At 37.3% G+C, this 24,783-nt stretch overlaps 1 long non-coding RNA gene across 4 annotated transcripts; it reads right to left on the bottom strand.

Annotated features, from left to right (window-relative positions):
- Positions 1-3,299: 3,299 nt before the first annotated feature.
- LOC126355931 (uncharacterized) lies at positions 3,300-24,518 on the bottom strand. 4 transcript variants are annotated; one of them, XR_007565554.1, is made up of 5 exons: positions 23,807-24,518; positions 22,302-22,604; positions 17,322-17,494; positions 14,003-16,209; positions 3,300-6,415 (listed from the first exon to the last, which is right to left on the bottom strand). It is a non-coding gene; the product is annotated as an uncharacterized LOC126355931 (long non-coding RNA). The 4 variants fall into 4 exon arrangements; XR_007565555.1 differs by lacking the exon at positions 22,302-22,604 and having other exon boundaries at positions 23,807-24,507; XR_007565553.1 differs by lacking the exons at positions 17,322-17,494; positions 22,302-22,604 and having other exon boundaries at positions 23,807-24,487.
- Between the last annotated feature and the right edge of the window lie 265 nt (positions 24,519-24,783).

Below are 24,783 nucleotides of genomic sequence, written 5' to 3'. Positions count from 1 at the left end.
CTGCTATCCTATGTCTCTCAGAATCTGCAAAGATAATGTATTTGTAATATGTCAGTATCACCATCTCATCATGTTTCGAGGTGAAGATGAATGATGACATTCATGTGATTGCTATTTAATTTCAGCTTACAAATAAAGTTCTAACTTATTTGGATTATTTAGTAGTTGGCAAATGAACATTTCCGCTTCTCCCATTTATGTGGCCAGGTCTTTATGTTAACATGTGACACACAGCTGTCAGATAAGTAGGCATCAGCCATCCCAAGTCCAAGCAAATATTCAACCACTTCTTTATGGCTATCTGTTGCAGTACAAAGACGTCTTCTGTAATGTTATTGAGCAGTCTTTCACAGCTACTTTCAAACTCCTTTGCCCATTTTGCAACGATACATAACAGTACAGCTGTTGTGCATTTCATGTAACAACCATGAAAACAAGGTAAGCGAAATTAGGGCTCATACACAGGGATGCAGACAGTCATTTTTTCCCTTGCTCCATTTGTGAGTGGAACAGGAAAAGAAATGACTAGCAGTGATGCAAGGTGCACTCTGCAACACACTGTACAGTTGCTCACGGAGTATGTAATAGATGTAGATGCATTATCAAATGCCTCCTCAATTCCTAGAAAATTTAACTTGCATATTTTCCAAGTTGAACTTACAACACTGTGCATATTCTCTTTTTCTGATTTGAAAGTTTGTGTCTATCATCAACACAAACCTCATTAACCTCGTTCTATGTGCTTCTTATACACTGAAATAGTATAAATAACCATAAATTGTAACATAAACGCCATCACAGAACTCTTTATAACAAACTAAGTTCGTAATTTGTGATGCATCAATGAGATGAACATTTTCTACGAGTTTTGTCAATCACAATGTATTCCCATTTTTAAATGCAACTATTCATGATGGCGGACACCTCATACAACAACAATGTAACCAGTTGCACTTCAAAATGGGAACAAATTCCTAAAATGTGCCTGCTATGCATGGAAAAACTAACTGGTGTAGTATTATGTACGCCATTAATGACACAGTTGCAGGCTTAAAAATAACATTGATTATGATGAATGAAATTATTTTTTTTGGAAGCTTTAGATTTTCACCTACATACAGTGTCACTATTTGTGACAATGGTGGAAAATGACTGTTTGTTTGATATTCCACAATCTGTGAATGGGTTTGTTATAAAGACTTCCATGATTGCATCTAACTATATTACTCCACTGTAACTGAAACACTTAGAAAGAGGTTTATGTTGATGTCAGTCACAAAAATTGTTACATCAGGAAAGAGAATATACATAATAATTTCTACTTAGAAAATATGCAAGTTAAATTTTCAAGAAATTGCAAGAGGCTTGTGATGTCACAGCTCTATTGTTCTGCATCATTACAAAATGGGTGATGGGAGTTCAAAAATGACTGTGGAACAAGTGCTCAATAGAACAACATAAGATATCTTTGTACAGCAACTGATATGGTCATGTCAATGCTATCACATTGTTGAAAATAGCTGTTTAGCACTCTAAGGTACTAATTTGAGGAATGGAAATAAATGAGTCATACACAGTCAACATTTCACTGTAAAAACTTCAATATTTTAATGTGATTTCTTTGCACAAGTTTTGTATATTGAACAATGCATCAATTTTCCCACATTTGTGGTCTTTCTGTTCTTTCAAATCAATGTGTGTGTGTGTGTGTGTGTGTGTGTGTGTGTGTGTGTGTGTTACAATTTATTCATTTAAACTTCCTATGGCACATACACATATGTCGCAAAAGATTGCATTCTCGTTTTGCAGCATATGGGCACTCAGGGCAATAGTATGCTGTCTCCATGTGACATTCCACTTTACTGTCTCTGGGAGTTTGAGGATCTTTGGTTGTTCTAGACACTGAACCCTGTGATAACCTTGGCAAATTTGTGGGAAGAACACAAGGCACCTGTGACACTGGAATGAGTGTGTGTGACTCAGTGGAGTGTATATATGCTTTGTGAGACATATGAGGTTGGCTAGAAATACCAGCAGTCTCTGTACAAACAGGTTGTGGCTGGTTACTTAATCCAGTGGATGTAGTGTACAAAGGTTGTGGCAAAGAGGAGTTGCTTGGCAAGTCAGCAGACTGTCCGACTGAAGGCTGTAGCACAGTAAAGTACCACAGCTTTCCAGCACCTGAAAAACACAGAAAAGATTAACAGAGCATCATGTATACTGTCTTTCAAAATCAGTAACCTTTTTATAATTACTTTGAAGCAAATTACTGCCTCACGACTGAGAACATGTGATAATATAACAACTAGTACAATATTATTCTATAAAAGCAATACACGAATTGTGTCAGGAAATCCAAATTATAAACATGTTTTACATATAATTATATATTAATCATATATAGAAACTCACATTATACAATTCAAAATCATCCTTTATAAGCCCTAATCTTATATAATAGTCAAAAAGCACACTTCACGCTGTCTTTTTGCAGACTGCAACAGATCCTGCTGGAAATGCTGCCTGTGTAAGCCAAAGATGGTATAGATTTAGGTGCTACCTCATTATTTTCATCACTCACCCAGTTTACAGTTGGCTGACAGCTGAACATGCACCTGATACATTTCATTATAGCCACTCTGGCAAAAAGTTACTTTGAGGAGGACTAGATCAGATGACACACTTCCAGGGCCCTGAGATTATGTCAGCCCTATGAACCAAAGTCAAAGCACCCCATCATATTGATCCAGATGGTGACAAGTATCACCTTGAAGATACAAATCAGCAAGAGCTGTCTTCCTATAAATGGCATGTCCCAACATTAAACTTCCTCCTGAACAAAACATCAAGGAAAGGATGGGGATCATCTTTTCCCACCTCTATAGTGACACAAACATTCCGATGGATTAAATTCAAATGTTACAGAAAGCTATCACACAACATTGCCTTTGTGCCAGACATCCTATAGGATGTAACAACACACAGATTCTGGTGCCACTTCCAGCTAATGAGATAGTGTTATTGGGGAAATAGTTACTGGAGAATTAAATTAGCAAGTAACCCTATAAAAAGAGGAGGTGGTTTTTGCTTTTTTTATGCTTGGAATTCTGTCCTCTCCCCCTAACCAAACAACAAAATGACATCGTTAATGCTATTTGCTCACCCATTGGAGGCTAACACTCATATTGATAAATTCTGATGTTTGTCATCTGAGGTTGCATAGTTTCACTAGTTGTTTAGTGTGTGTGTGTGTGTGTGTGTGTGTGTGTGTGTGTGTGTGAGAGAGAGAGAGAGAGAGAGAGAGAGAGAGAGAGAGAGAGAGACTGGACTTTGTATAATAGAAATGTTGTGTCAAAGAAGAGTCACTAGGCATTTCAGCAGGCTGTCCGTGGGAAGTCTGCAGCGTGGCAGAGTTGCATAACCTTCCAGCATCTGAAAAACAAGGAAAACATTAAAAGGGCATCATGTACACTATCTTTGAAAATCAGTAACCTTTTTTACAGACAGTATGGTATGCAAGTGAAGTCAGAGCTGCGAGAAACTTACATGCCTAACGCACCACGAAGAGCTGCCGCTGGATGGTGAGAGGCAGCTCCCCAACCTCGGCACAGAGACTGTGTATGGGGCTGGTCCTGTGAGCATCTGCTCCCCAAGGCATGTGGCAAAGGCACTTTACGATATTTAGTGCCTTCTGAGTTCTGGCTTTCAGGTCTCTCAGGTATGGGAACCATGACAGTTTGAAGTAAAAAATGATGTCTAAAAACTTCACTGAGTTTTCCAAATGTATAATAATGTCCTTCATACGCAAGCCAGGTAAATTAAAAGTATGAAAGGAACTTATCTGCAAAAAACTGAGAATACGTCTTTGCAACCCACTCCTCTAACCTCCGCACTGTAAGTTGCAACTGATGAGTCGCCATTGCAATTCTGGACGAGGAACAGAAAAAAGCAAAATCACCCACAAATAAAGAGAACTGTACAGGATTCCTTGCTGTAGACCTGATGTATGGCCATGGCAAAGAGGTTAACACTTAAAACACTGCCTTGAGGAATATCACTGTCTTACTCAAAACAATCCAACACAAGTCTCTAATTCGGGACATAAAAAAAGGACTTAGACAGAAAGGACCGTATGAAGATGGGGAGAAAGCCTCCAAAGCCCCATTGACTGAGTTGCATGAGAATACTGTGTCTCCAAGTATGTCATAAACCTTAATGATATAAAAGAATATACCGAGACAGTGATGTTTACACACGAAAGGCCTCTAGTAGGATCAGTTTGTCAACAATGACCGAAGTCGTCGGAATCCACACTGAGAGCAGCTAAGGAGTTGCCTGGCTTCTATCAACCAGACCAAACAACAATTAACCACTTGTTCCAAAAGACTTTCCTACACAGTTCGTCAAGGAGACACTCCAGTAACTACTGGGGCATGTGCAGTCCTTCCATTGCTTGAGGAGAGATATCAGGATTGCCTCTCTCCACGAGTTGGGGAAGTTGTCCATCTGCCAAATAACATTAAAACATTTGAGGAGGATTCCCTTTGATGCTGTCGGGAAATGTCTAAGCTTGCAGTACCGCTACTGGTTGTGACCAGGTGCAGTATCAAGAGTCTCAGACAGCGCCAATTCAAGCTCCTGTATGGAGAAAGAGTGGTTGCAAGACAAAGAACGTGGGATCTGAAGTCCAACTTGCCCCTCTCTGCAGTTGCACGGCAGCAGCGGAACACCAGATCCTTGTTGACATTGGCTTTAGTTGTTGCTGCCATCATCTGAGCAACATCTCTGAGCATTGTTTGGAGACACCCCTATTTCAGCACTGCTGCTATTGGTTAACAACTGTGTTCACCGGAAATTCTCTGGATGACTTCAAATACTTTTGTAGAACAAGTAGGTCAATTGATAGAGGCCAGGCACCCTTGCCATGAACTTTTCTTGCTCTCCTTAACAACACATTGAGCCTTGGCCCTCACGAAAGATCATATCAGAATCTAGGAGTGTAGAGGGATAGTGTCAAATAGCATGGCAAAACTTTTATTTGAGTCTAGATCCTCGCAATTCTAAGTGAAACATTTTCTTACTTCAGGCCATTAAGCCTAAAATCTTTCGTTTCCTCGTTAAAAACAATCAAAATGTCAACCTGTTTCAACTAGCTGAGAGAAGAAAAATGTAGACCCAATCCCACCCCCAACAACACTCAAACTGGATTATAAAAGTGCTGAATGTACTAATTCACAGTTCACTTTATGTAAATCCTACTCAGAGTGAACAAGTTACACTGAAAATAATTTAGACCATAAGTTAATGTGACCAATGTTTATGTAGCATCAAGTATTATTTGAATCAATTTATCAACAAACACATTTTACACAAATAAATAACATACTTAACACCAGTTATAAGTGTATTTCATTGCTATCATATACGCACCACTTCAAAAATTATGCAATGTATGTTAGCTAAATAAACCAGTCCAGTCTGCCTGGCATTTTCTATCCACCAACTCAACCACATGCAAAATGAATGAGTCATTTCATCTGAGATTTTAATTTTTCAACTTTATGCCATGGAAAGAAGAAAAGAAATCAAACCAAACAGGAATGCTGTTTAACTTCTTGCTCTAAAAAGATGAAATTAAGTGCATAAATTATGATAAAAAAACTGAATAAATGTACATAATGTACTTCACTTTAATAACCATCCAAAACAGAACATCAGACACATTTACTTTTAAGACTCCAACAACAAAAGATAGTTCAAGCATACAAGGTTTCAATTATTTTAATTTTTATTTAGTACTATAGAACATACACAATTCTGTGCTTTTCATTTCTAATTATGAAGTCGTTCTACCAACAAGTAATAGAATATCAGTTAACATAATCAAACATTATTTTAGAGTCTATTTCTGATGAACACTTAAGGTTTATCCTTATCATGAATCACACTAAATAATATACAAATAAAATCAGATCTGCCTTTCACAGGAGCCTAATATTAACAGTATTTTTGTAACTGTGACAGAAAAAAGGAAACTGAACTGAATGTCGTAAACAAAACTAGAAACAGTATGCAACAAAATTTGAAAATGATGTCACATCACAATTAATTTGTGAGTGTTCTAAGGCTAATTTAGTGTATAAGCTGTTTTGAACATGGGCCTACAGTCAAAGGCCAGTATGCCTAGCAATTATGTGCTGCTGCAGATTACTTTTTTGTTTAGACCGATGTGGGCAATACGGACAGCTAAACTGCGGCTTTTTATCACACTCTAATTTCACATGTCTATTGAGAGTTTTCTTCTGCATGTAAGATTTTCCACACTTTGTGCATTCAAATCTGCGAGTATATGGAGACTTAGATCCTGCAGTTTGTGTCCATGGATCACGAAAACACATTTGAGACAGCAGGAGGTCTGAAATATACACATACAAAGTAAGTAGATTTTCTGGCACAATTAAGAAATAATTCAGTTCTCTATGCTATAAATATTTTGCCAGCACTCATGAAAATTTTTACACTTCACAGCTTGTCACCTTTTTATGCATCAACATTGAAAATTAGCTATCTCAAATAAGTGTGACAAACAAATCTGTTCTGTAAAATTCTCTCTGGAACAGGAAATACATTGCGTAAAGGGGCATGTTCATTACATGACTAAATTATAACAGCATCTTCTCCATCCAGTTCTTTTTTAAAGTTACTACAGATATGTACTCAAAAGCTGGCTTTTTATACTATATAATTTTTAGTTGCAATATGTTTCCTAACCTTGCTGACACACACAATTACTCTACAATCTAGAGCTTACTGTAACCACTTCTCACCTATCCTCACACTGTTATCATCTTCTGATAATATGATATTCTGTCACAATTATCACACTCAACATCGAACGAAATGCTTTTTTTTTTTAAAAAAAAAAAAAAATAGGAAATGCACATATTAAAGATTAAGCAATCTTCCTCAACAAACAAATTTTGCTCTGGGTATGAAATGCTCTATCTTCAACAATCAAGTGAACATTAACTCTGACACGCCTGTAACAAAGTGGACAAATCTTTTCAATAAGCTATGAAAATGCATATAACATTTTTAAATTAGATTTACTAATTATATGACTGCGCACTATTATTTCACCATAAACTTACAGAATCATCACTCACATACTTTATGACAATCTTAACAGGCATGGGGAGTGGTGAAAGTATCACAAAAGATTTCATACACATTCTAAGAGTAAAATGCCCACACAAATATTTCCTAATAGGACTCAGCAGTTTATGAAAAGGTAAATACTCTCTATGAAAGATTCTGAACAATTAAACCTATATACCAGATCTTGACTGAAATGTGTATCCTTGTCTTTTGTGAGTCACGTTCTCCCAGAATGTTCACACAGACAGAAAATGCATGACCTCTGTACACTGTACAAATCATCTAGACGTCACATTTTCAGAGAAAATTATACCAGTACAGAACAAAGATTGATTCACTAGGATAGTCAGCAAATGTGGGCTGCACTTTCTGGAATCTCATTAATAAATAGCATACGTCATGTATGAACACAGAAGGGGAAGAAATAAATATCAGACATGAAGGTCAACTGACACAAGATCAAAAACTGTAACATTCTTAACAAGCATTTTGTTTTCCCGAGTGGCACCATAATTCCAGACACAGATCCAACACAATATACTGCAATACAACAGGTAACTCCTCTGAATTTGAGGAAGCAAAGGAATGAGATAAGCAAGATAGCTCTAAGGCTCAAAAAATTAAACACTCAAATTGTTGGAACGGCCTTTCCATCTCAGCAATTAAAAAATGCATTAATGTTGTGGTTAAACTAATTGGATATAGCAATCAACTGTAGCATCAAAAATACAGCAAATGCACTGAAAAGGAAGTCAGACAAATTCATAAAAAAAGGTCAAAGGAGGAAGTATCAAATTACAGACCAATATCACTGAGTCCTACATGCTGGCACTGCCTAGTGCCTTTTTTTTTTAAATAAAAAAAATAGATTTCAAAAAAGATCACAACACCACAACAGCTGTCACAGAATTTCTGCACGAAGTCTATAGCTATACATATGAAGAAAAGAATATTGTGGGCATATTTATAGACCTCACAAAGGCATTTGGTCCAGACAAGCAACTACTTCTGCAGAAACTGAAGGCATGCAATATCACATAAATATCTCTTGAACTTCTATCTACATAATCAGAATGCCATAAACAGAACACAAATATAAATTACCAAGGTGGCACAACAAAAATTAACATTCAGTGACAACAAACGGCAACGTAAAGGTGTGCCACAGGGGTCAATATTGGGATTATTTCTTTTTCTTGTATATGTAAATGATTTTTGAACAAGTTTCCTATTCCCATATAATTACTTAACACTGATGACAGCTCTCTGATGTTTTATGGTGACAATGATCATGAGTGACTAAATATTTTAGTGACCTAGGCCTAAAAGTGAGTACCACAACATCACAGTTCCTGGAGTTCAAAGCAGGTAGATATGTACAAAATATTTGTGGAATTTCATGTACTAACAATCAAGACTGTAAATTTCTTGGTCTGCACTCAGATGGCAATCTTTGATAGAAAAACCATATTAACTTTGTATGCAGAAAAATAAGTGTACTGTAACTGCTTAGCCAAAAGTCTGACATTGTATGTAACAAAATCCTGAAAACGGTGTACTATAGGACAATTTTCTGATTTGTTAAGTTCACTAAGCTATTTACAGAATAGAGATGTGGGGTTAGGCTGATACATGGTCTGGGATACAGGGACATCTGTTGCATTGTTCTTATCAAAAATAAATATCTCACTGTATACTCAAGTGTGTGGGTGTGTCTGTGTGTTTTGACAGGGTGATAAATCCAAATGTTATGATGTACATAATCATAACACAAGAAATTAGCATAGTTAATACAGCAAGGAATAAAGTTTAAAGCAACAGACCACAGTATACATATCTGTGGTTTCAATGTGGTACAACAAACTGCCACAGTCCATAAGAGCACATACTGAGGACCCATTTAAAACAAAATTAAAATCTTTTCTTGCATATAAATGTCTTTAGTCACTGAAAGAACTCTTAAGCTGCAGTGTGTGTTAACATTTGTAACTAGTTATGTTGTGTATTAACATTTGTACACAAATGTGATACATACTATTTCTTTGTAAACTACATGATACTTGCAAAAGTCATCATTACACACAAAAATAAAAATAAACACCAAGTTCAGAAGGCACAGCACACAGTTTCAGTTTGTTAGAAAAGAAGCACTGGCAGACAGAAGATGTGAGGCACAGTAGGACACATCTCTGGATAGTATTATACTGTGTAGACCCTGTGAAAGACAGGTGTCCAGGTCCAAGTCTCAGACCAGCACCTAGTTTCAATCTGCTGGGAAACTTTGAAATTCTACCTGTTTACTTACCCATTCAATTCACCAGCATTTTGCAAATTACCTTGAAAGTGTATTATATATAAGACACATCTTATCAACTAACTTAGTACTATAACGATGAGAAACTTATGAGCTGAACTGCCACATCATGATGGATGACGTTACAATCTGAGTATAGAATAAAAGTGTCAAATGTCACTCGGGACACCTAAACTCCAAATTAAGAAACACTGATGAAGAAACAACAAATGCACCAAACTGATGCAGAAAACATGAGATTACAAATAATTTAATAATTTTCTTTTGCCAAAATCAGCTCTCTAACTTCACAAATGATGTACAAGTTGTATAAATGAAAATGTATTGGGGGGAGGGACTGTGAGTGACTTTTGTTTGCTTTAAGTATCCAGTGATGACTCTCAATGTGAGAAATTTAAGGTGTTGATAACATTTGTATTAAAAGATAGATAGATAGATAGATAGATAGAGAGAGAGAGAGAGAGAGAGAGAGAGAGAGAGAGAGAACCCACACATAGCTTGACCAAGCAAGTCCCATTTCCCTTAAACAGCACCATAATACAGCACAGTACTGCCCTCACATACTAATGCCTTCCGCGACGACATTATAGCCACTTTACTTTTGAAACTACATCTTTTATATCTCTTGACGGATACAGCAACTTATTCCAAATATTATTCTGAAATGAGTTACAGGTCATTTAAACAGTTTCACCACTGCCACATATACATATAACTGACTTTTTATTACAAATGATTCCAGTTTGATAATATATGGCACGTAAACACTTGTTTTTTTTTTCCCCAATTATCATGAAAGGGTATTAGGTTACATGTGACATTAGAAGTATAACCTGTTTATATTAACAGGGCTGAATTGTACCTCAATCAAGTGAAACTGAAATATGTGACTGTTGCGCATTGCTACACCAGTTTACTTAGATGGTACGGAATGTTAGAGTTTACAGCTTTGTCAACATGATCACTGGTCAACTGGATTACCTGAGCCTGAACATAGCGAGAGGTGGCTTGGGAAAGAAATCAGATGTGGAGGGAAAAAAAAATCATACAAAACTTAAATATTGATTACTTGATAAGGGTTTGTACCATTCACTTTGTCAAGGAACTTTAGAAATTGCAGGTCAATGGAAAGTGTGACATAAGGAACAAAATTTGACAATCAACAACCTTTTCCGAAAAATTTATACAATAAGAAACAAAAATATGATTAATCCATGTAGCACCAACTGGCAGTAACTCCAGAAATTCAATGCAATAATCCTTAGTTGAATTATTTACCTAGTTATTTAAACATTAATAACAACAGAAATCTTAAATGATATAATGAAATGAAATTAATTTAATTATGAATTCAAGCACCACTGTAGATACTCTTCATTCCTCTCATGTGAAATTTGAGATGCACTAGATATTCTTCATGTGCTTGCAAACAAATCTTCAGGCAGAAAGCTGGTTATGATATGGACCTTGGAACAGGGTTTCGCTCACCCTCTCTAGCAACTGATTCCCATGTACTCAATTCATTTAGAGATTTCAGTTGGGTTGGAGAGAGCAAGCCTGTTGCCACAGGCAATGGAATAGATTGGCACATTATATGACTGGCGCACTGTCAGACCTGCTATTGGAAATCCGCACCACGTGTGAAGACAGGACGGACATGATGTATGATGATATATTTTGTTGCACCACTATCAGGTTGAGGAAGCAGTGTTTTTACACTACACATTGCCAAGGACGTACTACAAATATCTCAACACACAGAAAAATGTAATGGCTCAAGTCAAAGACAAGGGGCAACAATGTGTTGTTGACAGGGGTTGCCACTGAATACTATAGATTGTCATAGCCGATAACATGGGCCACAGTGCAGTTATTCGCTCAGCATTTCAATACGAGACAACAGCAATTGGTGAGAAACTGTACCATCCACAACCGCATAGCGGTGGGTGTCCCAACAGATGCTTAACATTTACAAACCTTGACACAACTTCCAGAAATTCTACAGGGCACATAGATTGGAATGGGCAAAGGAAAACAGCCACTGGAGGCATGAAGCATAGAAAAGACCATGTAGACAGTGGAATTGTGGTACAGGTTCATAAATGTCAAGTACAAAGTGCTTAGAAACCACATGAGCTGATGCACCTTGACTGCCAGTCAGGTACACCTTTCAGGCAGATGGCGGGGGTATTTTTGTGTGAGTAGTGATTACACAGGAGTAAAAGTGGGCTTGATTCATCTGCCAATGTATTTCACCAGCAAAGGACACATCACTTTGCTATCTGATCTGCAAAAACATTTGTTCACTTACAGAACCATTTTGGTGACTTCCACTTTCAGCAAGCAAGTGCTCCATTCTAACAGTCCACGATTGTGTGAGAATAGTTTTAGAAACCCTCCGTGGATATGGGGGTGCTTGTGTGGCCCCTCACTTTAACAGACCTTACTTCTGTTGAGAATATTCTAGGATGCCATCATGTGATATGTCTGTGACTTGTAGATGGCAGTTGAATGGTTTTGGAATCAAGATGGCTACCCATGGCTATCAGTCTTTCACAGAGTCCGCAACATAATATGTCGTGAATCCATTAAGACAAAAGGGAGGGGAAGTTAGTAGCTATGTCTAATTTAATTGCTCATGAGTGTTTATGTTCTACAGATCTGATAGCATCCGCTATAGAGTATTTCATCGAAACAAATGAAAATTTATGCCAAACTGGGACTAAAAACCGTTATTTCCCACCTGTCAAGAGCAGTCCCCTTAACCATTTCGGCTATCCAAGCACACTTTCAGGAACAGCCCAAATCTCCATTTGTCTCAGGTCTACTCTCCCTTGTGCTCACACAATGTTACCACGATTACCACTCAGGGTGAGACACTGTTTTCTCTCGTCATTGTCTTGCTAGTGCAAAATACTGCAGTGCAGCCAGCAACAGACCTGGCACATTCATCTATTCTGAAATATTCTACAGCTTATTTGGAAATATAACTACATTTTGCAAGTTCAATATTATCAAATCCAACTGTCAATCAGCAACGCAGTGTCTCAGACACTGCGCTGCGGTACCGTGTTTTTGCCTGCAACCACCAGAGCTTAACAATTGACAGCCAGCAAGAGCTCCATTACCTGTCAGGGATCTTCTGTTGCTGCCTCTGCTATACCAGAATAACAAAGTAATTGACATTTAGTTGTTTACCGTCAGCTACCACAGCAACAACAAATCGGAGCACGAGTTTGGTTGCAGCATCTGTTCTGTGCACAGTTGTCATATTGTTCTGCTAACTGCCACCTAGCAGTAAGTTGCAGACAATGATCACGGTACATAATTGTTGTGATTTATTCTTACATTTGTTTCTCGTGCAGTATGTTTCTTTTCCAGAATGCAGTACACAAGCTGTGAAATGGCTTAAGAAAGTGATAAGGCTGCTGGGATCCTGCAAAGTGAACTCAATAGTGCACATTTAGAGGGAATGTATGAACCTACTCAGTGCATATCCACATAGCCGCTGCTACCAAAACCATACTGCAACTGTGTGTAATGGCAAATCAACATGTCCCCCTTCCTTGCTCAACTGCCAATATCTTTGTTATTCTGATTCAGGTATCTTGGTAAAAGTGCAGTGGTGCATCATGCCTCTTTGTGTCAGGAGGGCATTCTACGAAAGGAATGGGATGTTCTGGAGAACGTAATATGCTGCTACATTCACAATGTTTAGGACAATGATAGGTTCCAGCAGGTGGTCAACAACTGCAAGCTCTGTTTCAAGAACTACACAAGTCCACAACAAAAATGAAAAAACAAACTTGGACTCTAGTCACAGGGATCACTTGTTTGAAATCTTTAAAACAAATTGTGTTCATTAACATGGCATGTTTTGACTGACTTGTTAGAAAAGGACATATTGCACTGATTAATTTCGGCTCAAAATCACAAAGAGATGGAATGGCTGGTAAGTCTGCCATCAGAAGTTGCAATTCCTATTTCTGCCAATAGCACATTTAGAATAGAAAACAGAGGAGATGTTGAATTGCACACAAGCACAACAAAAAGACTGGTATAAATATGAGCTTTTGGTCGAAAGACCACCTACTAATGTAGAGAACACACATACATTCATCAAGCCACAACTCACACACATATGACCACCATCTCTGGTCACCAAGGTTGGATAGCAAAACACAAGAAATTGTCAGAAGTTGGGGTTTAAAGTTAGTCCACTGATATATATTGTGTCAGTTTAAGTTTAGAGATGATGGAAGGTACAGAATGATTAAATGCAGGTCTGCAACTGAAAAAAATTAATGAAATTAAGAAACAGAAATAGAGAGAGAATGGTGGGGGGGACACTTGAAAAGTCTGAATGCTATGCCTACGGACCAGGAAAAAGGAGAGGTAAGACAATAGATGAGAAAGTAAGTTCCCATTTCCATGGTTCACTAATTAGTACTGGGTAAGAAGATACAAATGGTTCTCATTGTATAATAAAGTCTCACACGTATTTTGAATCATACTGAAGAGTATGCTCACCAAATTGATTCTTGGTGGTCCCAAGACAAACCCTTCTTCTGCATGCATTGATGCATTGGTCCAATTCAGTGAAGTTGTTGCTCTGTAAACAACCATGCAGTGAACACATTCAACTGGTGAACAACACGGGTGGTTTCACATGTGTTTAAATATTCCAGTATTTATCAGCTGTGGGGCTGGAGTACGAGGCAGTTTTCCCAGTTGTAATGATTCTGGGATAGGAACTGTGGAGTAGGGGTAATGGTGTGGGAATGTGAGATAAACAAAGTTTATTGTGAAGGATTGGAAAATGAAGAAAGAGGATAGTGGGGAACGTGGAAAGGATACCAAGGAGAGATGATCACATCTGAGAGTTTAACTTGAAAAAAGTTATATCCCGTGTGCAGTATTCAAGGCCTGGGTTGTGCTGGGTGACATGGTAGGCCCTACAAGGGTTAGAGGGTCAAATGAAGAGACTGCCCAGGAGATTTATTTGTGGTTAAGATCTGTGTGGTACTTGCGCAAGGGGCAAGGTGAGAGATGTACACATTCACAATTTTGGTGTTGGAGTGGATAGGTTTACCACAGATGGCTAGACTGTAGAGTAGGGAGTAGTTGACATGTCTTTAATGTCATACTAACAAAGAGCATATAAAATGTACATTATTTTTTGTATTAAAGCCACATGACGTTAACAGTAGCCCATTGTATAGTTTGAACAAATACAAACTCATGTTGCCACATAGCTCTCATTTTATTAAATAAATAGTCAATCATTTCAAAATATATTTTAATCAAATACTCCGTAAGATATATAACAGTCAAATGTTATAAAGATTCAAATTACCATAACTAAAAGTTATAAGTGGGTTCATCTCATTGCTTTAACTTACTGTTTTACTCTGATTTTCCTGAACTAACTTCATTTTTTGAGTTGTTGTTTCTCATAGAAATCTGTGTCTCCTATCACAATACACTTCATGTCTTCATATTTAGCTTCCTTGACAAGTAAAAGCATATAACAGTATACAGTAATTCCTCCCGAAAACCGAGACGCACTATTTTTCTTGCTCTTGCAGTATATATTTCTTTCAGGGGTACAAGCACAGATAAAACAGTTGTTTGTTGATCATTTCTTACCTTAAAAACGTATTTGCCATCACAAGTGCGCTGCTCAACATTATACCAAGAAATTTTAATAACATTTGGATTAGTCTTCATAGGTGTGAAATAGTCTTTATAGTTCTTGAACATGTTCACATCACTAGAACAACTTAAAAAAAATTAGATGATTTCATGACTACAGAATACAATTTCTCGTGAATATAAAATATGCTTGGGGGCACCAAGCGGAGATGGGTGCTAGAGGAATTGCAACTGAAAGATTTCTATACAGTTTGTTGTATTACAATAATTAGTGGCCGTTTGGGGCATCAATCAAGAGCAAGATTTGTGTACAGCTTGAATCACAATTAGCAGTGAAAACTGACTTAGCTGAAAGTGTATGAGGGAGAAACAAGTGAGGGGGGGGGGGGGGGGGACAAATGATAAGTTTCTTGTGTGGAAAACATTTTCAAAGAGGTCCTGTATGCAAGGGTATACGGTTAGTAACTCTATTTTTATTTGGTGAAACAAAAAAAATGACAAAAAATCAGATTCTGAAAAGCACAAAAGAGTGAAAGGAGGACACAAAATTTATCTGACATCTGGTAGTTCATCCTCCATTATGAATCCCATCTGCCACCAAATTGTTCAACTGTGTACGTGAAAAAATTATGCAGACTTCATTTCATGATTATGTTACAAGTTATGAAAGTGCACATCATAACCATAATTTCTTAAGAAGTCATTGTTTTTTAAGATACAACTGCATAAGCAAAAAGATCTGACACATTCTTTCCAATTACAATCACTTTTCCAGAACAACTGTATCAAATTAATGCAGCAATACAAGAAATGGCAGAGGATACCACAATTTTAATGTTTCATATGTTTTTTAAGAAAGTGTCTCTTTACATCATGTTTCTGTTTTGATTTGTACGAACATAACGAACAACTGAATAGTGGTTCTTTTCCACATTCTAATCTAAGATGTCGACTGAGAGAACCTTTATGCTGATACCAATTTCCACACTGACAACACTGGAAATGGAGAAAAGCTTGACGAGGCTTCAAAATGTTTAATTCTCTGGAACGGAATGGTAGTTGTTCCAAATGATGTATGGTATCTGGAAAGAATAAAAACCAAATATTTGTTTTAACTGAAAACACAGTTAATACACGTTTATTTATTTAATTTGGTCCATCATCTGAATACATAAGGTTTCAATCTATAATAGCCTTATTATTGAATGCCGAAACTTTTCAGTTGGACAGCTATGCCTGAAGTAACATATATTCAGGACCACAATTGAGTGTAATTTACACATTCAAAAAAACTATACATTTAACTTTTGTCACACTAAATGTAAGCAAAATTATAAAAAACATCAATACATACGGCTAAATACTTTTCTGTCATTCGTACAATAAACCATTTTTATCATCACATTACTACACCCTGAGAAATTTAGCATGCGTTTACTGTCATAGATGTAATAAAAAGATCTTAAAAAATTGTGATCTGTTTAAAAAATAATGAATATTTAAGCAAATATGTCTTTTACTTCATTCTCTCTTTTCGAAGAATTTCAAGTTTTTTTTTTTTTTTTTAATTTGTTTTTACACATGATATTCACAAGTGAGGTCACAAACATGTTCACAGGGACAATAAATGTAGGGTGAATTCTAAATGTTTCTTGGGTAGTGGTAGGGCGAACAAAACAAAATTTGCGTGCTGTAAATTAGCATGAAAAATTACTGTAGATAAGACACATCAAAACACATATTTATTATAAATGTTAGCAACACAACAATGACAATAATACTAAACAGCTCTAGTGACTTTTAACTGTTATCAACAAATAATGGCAGTTGTTTTTCACCAAAAATTTGAAGACTTTTTCTCACATATTATTTGTTAAATATGCAACATGAGATATAAAAAACATTGATCACCTAAATTCCTCATATACAAGTAGTTAACTATGAAACATTCTCTATAACAATCAATTTCAATTTATAATGAAATGACGAGAAGCAATCACTCACCTTGTAGAAAGTGCACCAATTAGCCTATATGTACATACACAAGAATTTGAAAATTATGGTTCAGGTTTCAAGCTTTTACTCTTCTGCAGTCACGGGATTGGGAGAATGTGTGCATGCATATTTTTTTCTGTTTAGGACCAGAAATTTCAAGATGGGTCAAGATTCATCACTGCTTTTTTTATATATTTACCTACTTGCCTAGACTTCCTTTGTGATGCGAATAGTTGTCTGTCTCCAAGCCATTATTTTATCTTCTGTTCATGATATTTTAATGACAATAAACAAGTAGATTGTACAGCATTCTTTGCGCAGCTATGAGTTCTCACTGAAGCTGTGTAGACTGTCTGTGCAACACTAAGTTATCTGATGATGGAAAAAGAAGCCAAAAGCCAGTTCATAATGAACTAGTAAATATTATTGTGGAACATCAACATGTTGCATTCAAGTTATTAACTTGTGATAAATGTTGATCGCCCTCTTGTCAGAAGGCTGTGGAAAAAGTACGAAATGCAGTAAACACTAACCTAATGGTAAATGAAGTATTTAGTTTTTCCATTTCCTGCATAGCACCTGAAAATGGTTACTAAGTCCAACATAACCATCAACAAATGAATTTAAAATGTATTAAGCAACCTATGAAACCCTGTATATTCAACATAACAAATATTTTAAACAATGAAAACTGTAAATGAGATGTATCAATTTAAGAAAAAAGATAGTAACATGTAATAATGAAAACAATAATGAGATTCTCCTATGCTGAATAAAATAATTACTTGTTAGTCCTAGATACAGTAGAGATAGAAATTGAAACTCAACAGTTTTGATAATGCTTAATGAAGAAACAAAGACAGAGATAATAAATTACAAAAAATCAGTACTCACATATCCACCAATGCTATATTAGATTGTATATTGTTGTAACAACTACAAAAAATGTAAGTATGGTAAATGAGCATATCTTAAGTTATCTACATAGAGTTTACAACCAAAAGTTACATTTTCTGACGACAGAGAGAGAGTGTGAGTGTGTGTGTGTGTGTGTGTGTGTGTGTGTGTGTGTGTGTGTGTGAGAGAGAGAGAGAGAGAGAGAGAGAGAGAGAGAGAGAGAGAGAGAGAGAGAGAGACAAATTTACGTACTCTTATGGAAGCATATGCAGATTTTCAGCTCATACATTAAGTAATCACCTTTTCACCTAATGAAGGAAGTTGTTTGCCACATAATGCTTACTGAATGTATAAACCAATTAGTTGATCTTTTTATTATTTACTGATAACATTCACAGCACAAAATTGTTAAATTACATGATTAACTTCTTACTAATTTAACTGTTAAAAATCGAAGTGCTGTCTTTACGTCCTTACAGGACACTGTCCACATACAAAACATTTACCTGATTAAACCTGCAATACTAAATATTAGTGTAGCTTAATTATATTAACAATTATGGCATTCTTTACTAAATAAGATCCTTCAAAAAATAAACAGTCCTAATACATTTTAGCAAGATTTTCCTATTAACAGATGTCAGAGTCACAAATAAAATATTTTTTCAGTGTTTGACCTGAACATAATTTGAGGCCAGGTATTAGAAATACTTAATATGTGGAATATCCACTTTATTACTTAATTCATACCAATGTTAGGCCCTTTATATCAGGGGACCAGTAGGGGATATTTCCACACACATCCAGCAGCACTGGAAGTGAAGCTACTGCTTTATCTCTATACCTGCTTTACTGATGATGCTTCATGGAGAGCAATAAATTACAGGTGAAACAGACCTGATGAACCACAGATTTCATGAATAGAGAACAGATGCTGCCCACAAAGTGGAGTAACTTGTTTTAAACAATTGAATTAGTGAAAGTGCATCCGCACTAACAACAAGCTACCACATAATTACAGCACCCCTTTTTAATATAGATCAACATTTTGTAACATATTTTCAATAACTGACCAGTATAAAAGAGATGGTGATGATGATGATATTTAATTTTATTTACAGCCCACAGAACCAAGAGCAGGACAGCAATTCTTGAAAACAAAAACTTCAATAATAAAACAGCAAATCTGATTCAGTAGTCAAACCACATTAAAAAATTTGCGCTACACAACATATACATGAACTCGTCTATGATGTGTATGACATATTTACCACATTAGTGTTTTTCATATCTTAATAGTTTTCACTGTTTTACTCTTGTTAAATAGGACTCAAAACAAGCAAACAAAACACTTCAGGCAATTTGCTGACGATAACAGAACTGCTTGGGTGTTTGAGATATATGCATTTAGCATCAGTACACAAATATCATGAAACAAGTGTGATATAAGACTAAATTACAAAAACTTCAAAGAAAATAAAATAAAAGTATTTGTCTAAAATGTACAAAAACTTAATCACACATGCAACACTAGAAACTCCATAAACTGGAGTACCATTCTCTAGTGTATGACGCTACCCAGTTAAACATGAACATAACTAATCTGGTACACAGTGTTAATCTGCAGGAAGCACCACATTAGTTTTAAGTGTACTGCGTAATGGGTATATATCACTAGTTTCTTTTAAGTATTTGAGCTACTGTAAAATACACTCCTGGAAATGGAAAAAAGAAGACATTGACACCGGTGTGTTAGACCCACCATACTTGCTCCGGACACTGCGAGAGGGCTGTACAAGCAATGATCACACGCACGGCACAGCGGACACACCAGGAACCGCGGTGTTGGCCATCGAATGGCGCTAGCTGCACAGCATTTGTGCACCGCCGCCGTCAGTGTCAGCCAGTTTGCCGTGGCATACGGAGCTCCATCGCAGTCTTTAACACTGGTAGCATGCCGCGACAGCGTGGACGTGAACCGTATGTGCAGTTGACGGACTTTGAGTGAGGGCGTATAGTGGGCATGCGGGAGGCCGGGTGGACGTACCGCCGAATTGCTCAACACGTGGGGTGTGAGGTCTCCACAGTACATCGATGTTGTCGCCAGTGGTCGGCAGAAGCTGCACGTGCCTGTCGACCTTGGACCGGACCGCAGCGACGCACGCCAAGACCGTAGGATCCTACGCATTGCCGTAGGGGACCGCACCGCCACTTCCCAGCAAATTAGGGACACTGTTGCTCCTGGGGTATCGGCGAGGACCATTCGCAACCGTCTCCATGAAGCTGGGCTGCGGTCCCGCACACCGTTAGGCCGTCTTCCGCTCACGCCCCAACATCGTGCAGCCCGACTCCAGTGGTGTCGCGACAGGCGTGAATGGAGGGACAAATGGAAACGTGTCGTCTTCAGCGATGAGAGTCGCTTCTGCCTTGGTGCCAATGATGGTCGTATGCGTGTTTGGCGCCGTGCAGGTGAGCGCCACAATCAGGACTGCATACAACCGAGGCACACAGGGCCAACACCCGGCATCATGGTGTGGGGAGCGATCTCCTACACTGGCCGTACACCTCTGGTGATCGTCGAGGGGACACTGAATAGTGCACGGTACATCAAACCGTCATCGAACCCATCGTTCTACCATTCCTAGACCAGCAAGGGAACTTGCTGTTCCAACAGGACAATGCACGTCCGCATGTATCCCGTGCCACCCAACGTGCTCTAGAAGGTGTAAGTCAACTACCCTGGCCAGCAAGATCTCCGGATCTGTCCCCCATTGAGCATGTTTGGGACTTGATGAAGCGTCGTCTCACGCGGTCTGCACGTCCAGTACGAACGCTGGTCCAACTGAGGCGCCAGGTGGAAATGGCATGGCAAGCCGTTCCACAGGACTACATCCAGCATCTCTACGATCGTCTCCATGGGAGAATAGCAGCCTGCATTGCTGCGAAAGGTGGATATACACTGTACTAGTTCCGACATTGTGCATGCTCTGTTGCCTGTGTCTATGTGCCTGTGGTTCTGTCAGTATGATCATGTGATATATCTGACCCCAGTAATGTGTCAATAAAGTTTCCCCTTCCTGGGACAATGAATTCACGGTGTTCTTATTTCAATTTCCAGGAGTGTAGAACTGAACAGTTCGTTTCACCAACTAAAATATTAAGAATATCAAAACTAATATATATGTATACAAATGTTTTTAGTATAAATATGCAGGCATTATGGTGGTTCTAAATTTGAATAACTGGGGCATCAGACCAAACTTTTTTTTTTTTTAACTAAATATGAGTTACGAACAAAAAGCAAGAATTTTCAGAATGGATTGTCCAGTTGCCTGAGACGATGGGGTTATGTGAGCACATAGTCAGTCATAGCTTGTGCTACTCTAGAGGGTAATTGGCAGGCAGCAACAAATCAACAACTTGCTTCCAGCAGCTAGATATCTGAACCACACAATCAAACAGTTTGCTTTTTGTCAAAAGTTTTCATTTAGTTGTATAGAATAATGTAGCATAATTCCCAATATGATTTTATTCAAAAAGTTCTACAGTATTTCAACTGCTTAAGAAAACTGATGATATATGCCAGTACACAACTAGGAGAATGGCTTATGCAGCATTTCCTAAGAGATTAACACTCTGTACCAGATCAGACTTGAAGTCAGAATCTTGATTTTCATTGGTAATACTCTTACTGAGTCATTTCATGGAATTGGGTGTACTGCCGGTGGTCAGCATCTTCCCAAATCAGCTATTTCCAGCAGCTGTAAACACATGCAAAGAAGCCATGTTACGACGTTAAAATATTGTGTTGGGAACAGGCAGATCACCAGCGGGACACCTGATTCCATGAGATGACACTGAATCACCGGAAAGTCTAAGAAATTAGAATGCTCTTACTAACTGAGCTCACAGCTTCAGTTCTTCCATTACCTCTCTCTTACTTTTCAAGTTTCTAACAAACTCTAACACTTTGCAGAACATACACTTCAGGATGGAAGTGCTAATCTTGAAAGGCATGCAGGAGACCTGCAAAGTTCAGAATGCTGGAAAGAGGTCCTGGCAAAGTTGAAGGATGGGTTTTGAGTGATACCTGGATAGTTATGCACGGATCTACATCTGCTTACATACTCTGCAAGCTACCATATGGTGATTGGCGGAGGGTACCTTGTACCACTAAGTCATTTCCTTAGCTGTTCCACTCGCATACAGAGCCCGGGAGAAACCGAACATCTATATGTCTCTGTAAGAGCCTTAATTTATATCTTATATTTGTGGCCCTTACATGAAATGTAGGTGGCAGTAAAATTGTTCTGCAGTGAGCATCAAATTCTGGTTCTCTAAATTTCCTCAATAATGTTTCATGAAGAGATCTTCGTCTTCCCTCCAGGGATTCCCTTTGAGTTCAGAAAGTATCTCCATACTACCTGTGTGCTGATCACATCTACTGGTAACAATTCTAATGGCTTGCTTCAGAATTCCATTGGTATGCCCAGAAGCCACAAAAAGAAAGTTCTCATTTTCAAGTCATTGTCTGTCACACAGTTTTAATCTCCTGGGAAGAGCCAAAGCAATGCATATGCCACTGCTGTAACAAGGATTCATTCTGTAACTGAAGGGGTATTTTTGCAAACATGAGACCTACAAATTAATGACCATTAGTGACGCTACACAACAAAATTCAAAGAACTGCAGAAAGTCATTAATTTAACCAAACAATAAACTGACATTCTATTCAAATTGCATTCAAAGGTAAGAGATATGTAGTAACCCTCCTTACATCTCATAGTTTATGTACGATATGTGTACAAAATATGCAATAAAATACAATCTTGTCCACAAAAAAATAAAAGATTATTCCAAGTGCATTACATAAGGATTAAATGTAGATATCAGACTATCCTTCAGATCAATTATCTTACATAAACATTTGCTAGTTTCATCAACTAACAGTCAAACCGTCACATTTGAATAAAACCAAGACCCAGAGCTGTACTACTGACCAGTATCCCCATGACCAATATCTACAACTGAAACATACAAACAAAAATATTCCAGATGCAATCTACATAATATATGTAATCACACTTCAAACAATAAACCAATGGCTCCGTTTTTTCACTAGACCCAATCAATTTGGAATCATGACAGCTTTCCCGCAAAAATGAGTTTACAATTTGACTGGTGCCATAACGTTAAGCAATGAAAATGTTTGTACAACACATCTACTGAAACAAATCAGAGAGCACAGTTTTATATCCCAGCTAAAAGCGTACCATCCTTTAAGCAAACAAACTCAGAAACCTGGATAACAATTGTACAATGAAAAGTATCAACAATCACAAGCTGGTTTAAGCTTTGCATGAATTCATTTAGATTTGGAGTAATTTTAAGGACGTGTACTTGAGTAAATGTTTCATTCAATGTAATTATCGCCGACCACGGTCGGTGGTCATCATTTGGAATAAATGCAGCAAGTTTCATTCATTTACCTCGTTAAAATGTCGATACGATAATCACATGTTCCAAAAACATTGTGCTTGTTACAGCTAAAGAAAGGAAAAAAAAAACTGAAGTTGGTTTCTATTAAATTTCTACTTACATCACACATTTTTATTGGCATTTACCATCAAAACACTCATATTTGCTATTATTATATAACTCCTAGCATCCCTACTGAACGCTAGTACAATGGGATTTTTTTCTTTCATCATGCTTCCAAAATACACAATTGTTTCAAACAATTCACTCTAAACAATCATAAAAACATCAACAACAAATAACACTTACCATGTGATGTTAGGTTCTCACAGTACATGTCAGATTGTAGACAATAGATATAGAGTGGTGCATCAAAACTTAGTAAAATGAGTTTTCTTTTATTTATCGGCTTCTCACTATGGCACTAAAAGACTCACTCTTGTCCATCGCTTTATTTAGATGTCACACAAGTGTAAGCAAATTCAAATACACATTACTATACAAGATGAAACTACCAACACTTCGTTTCTGAAAGAAATTGGTGTCATCAAGTCTTTAAGTTCATCACGCAATAATAAAAAAATCATTTAATTGAGACGGCCGTAAAAACTCTGACGAAAATGTCGAAAAGAGAATGGACGCACTAGTAGACTCTGAACTTACTATAAAAACTGTCAAACCAGCGACAAACAAAATAAAGTAAATCAATAAATAAATGGGTTCATTACAAAGACGTTGTAAAAAATTACAATGACTATTCTTAATATAATGCATCAACAACACTATAAATAATATTGTGCGAAACTACAGAAAATAAAATTTATATATGTTTCGCCGGTTAGTCCTGCAACGATAAACATGGGCAGCTTTGGAGTTCTATACATTCTAGTCATTCAAACACAAACAAAACTTCTTGTTTGAAAACTTCATGGCAATATAAACAAACGGCTACAAACAAACAAAGTTAAGAAACATCTGAGATCTGATAGTATACACGCTGCCAACCTATCAATACAAAAATACGCAGCTTACGAGTAGTACCAATCTACCTCCTTGCTAGTACCGGATGAAGAGAAATTTATTAACAGTAACGTAGCAAAACTGACAATCGTGGGGTGAGGCAGCTTGTGGGAAGGTTAACTACATGTGTCAGATTGCTTGATGTAGCCTAATTTAAATTAAAAAAAAAATACGGATTAGTAACTCTTAAAATGCTCTCTTCGGAAATACTTATAACAGCAAGCGAAAACGCATCTAACAATGCTGTATAACAGACGGCACAACAT

The sequence above is a fragment of the Schistocerca gregaria genome, chromosome 3 (genome assembly GCF_023897955.1).
Source record: "Schistocerca gregaria isolate iqSchGreg1 chromosome 3, iqSchGreg1.2, whole genome shotgun sequence".
In the NCBI taxonomy this organism is placed as follows: Eukaryota; Metazoa; Arthropoda; class Insecta; order Orthoptera; family Acrididae; genus Schistocerca; species Schistocerca gregaria.
This window is presented reverse-complemented; position numbering and strand designations above follow the sequence as displayed.